We start from the raw sequence: 1,450 nt of genomic DNA, 5'->3' as shown, positions 1-1,450 counted from the left end.
TTGCTAAAATGTGGAAGAAAAGGAAAATGTTGAATTAGTCATTGATTCAGGGCCAATCATGGTCTCCACCCTAATCCAGTTTGATGGTTGGACTAATCTCACAATAAAAGGAAACAAAACTGGAGCAATCAATTGTCATAGCACGAAGGAGAAAGGTCCCATAAATGCTGGAATTTGTTTTAATAATTGCCACAATATCACACTGAGTAGTGTGAATTTGATTTATTGCTCAATTGAAGGTAAATTTAGCAAAAGCAAAAACAGCTACAAATTTCGTAGTGGCTTAGTAATGAAAAACACTTCAAATATAACCATCCTCCATGTGGTAATCACTAAGAGTGACGGCTATGGTGCAGTCCTGATTAACAATTACAATCAAATCAACATAACCCATTCCAGCTTTACGAGAAATGGTCTGTCGGAGAACTACATAAATGACACCATTGGTGGATCAGGAATGATGATACTTGTATCTCATTGTGACATAAATGAAGGAAGAAACTGCACTAACTTAGCAGACATACTAACAAATCGTACACAATATAACATTGAGTATGTCACCTTTGAGGGTAACAATATTAGTAAGCCGGATAAAGTGTATGACTGGATGCTCTCATGTGGAGGAGGTTTGAATATACTGTTAGCCTGGTCTAGCTATGCTCAGAGCATTAGTATATTGAATACTAATTTTATTAATAATTTTGCATTGTCTGGTGGAGGCTTTGGATTAATTTTAAGAGACAATACCAGCAATAATCATATATCAGTACAAAACTGCAACTTTGAAGTAAATAAAGTACATATTAAAAATCATACAGGAGGTGGTGGATTAAAGCTTACGTTGCATGCTGAAGAAAAAAGTCAGCCAGGTCCTAGTGACATTACATTTAATTCTTGCATTATTTCTGGTAATAAAGCTTTCTTTGGTGCTGGTGTGGCCTTAAAGATTGCTGGTTCTGAACTGAGCACAATTAATCAATCAAGAATCAGCTTTAAAAATTCTTTGTGGCTCTCTAACTCTGGTTCTGCAGTGGATATATCACAGCAAGTCCAAAATCAAATGGACAATACTTTTTACAGCACACCAGAATTTGAAAACTGTCAATTTAAATTTAACTTTCGGTCAACAACTCACACTACAGGATATAAAGCAACGTTCCTGATAACAAAAATTCAGGTTTCTTTTAAAGGCAATAACTATTTTCAACAAAATCGTGACACGGGGCTTAAGATTGTCTCAGCAATTGTAACGATAAGTGAAAATTCTAGCATGACTTTTGAAAATAACCATGGGACTCCTGCTGGAGCTATAGCCTTGACTGGGTTCTCGAGAATTCAGTATAATAATAATGTGATTTTTAATTTTACTGAGAACAGTGGTAGCTCTGTAGGGGCCATTCATTATAGCAGTCAGGACCCTCATGTATTTTTTTCATCTCACATATGCTTC

The sequence above is a fragment of the Amphimedon queenslandica genome, unplaced genomic scaffold (genome assembly GCF_000090795.2).
Source record: "Amphimedon queenslandica unplaced genomic scaffold, v1.1 AMPQUscaffold_13429, whole genome shotgun sequence".
In the NCBI taxonomy this organism is placed as follows: domain Eukaryota; kingdom Metazoa; phylum Porifera; class Demospongiae; order Haplosclerida; family Niphatidae; genus Amphimedon; species Amphimedon queenslandica.
Note: the sequence above shows the minus strand (reverse complement) of the source record.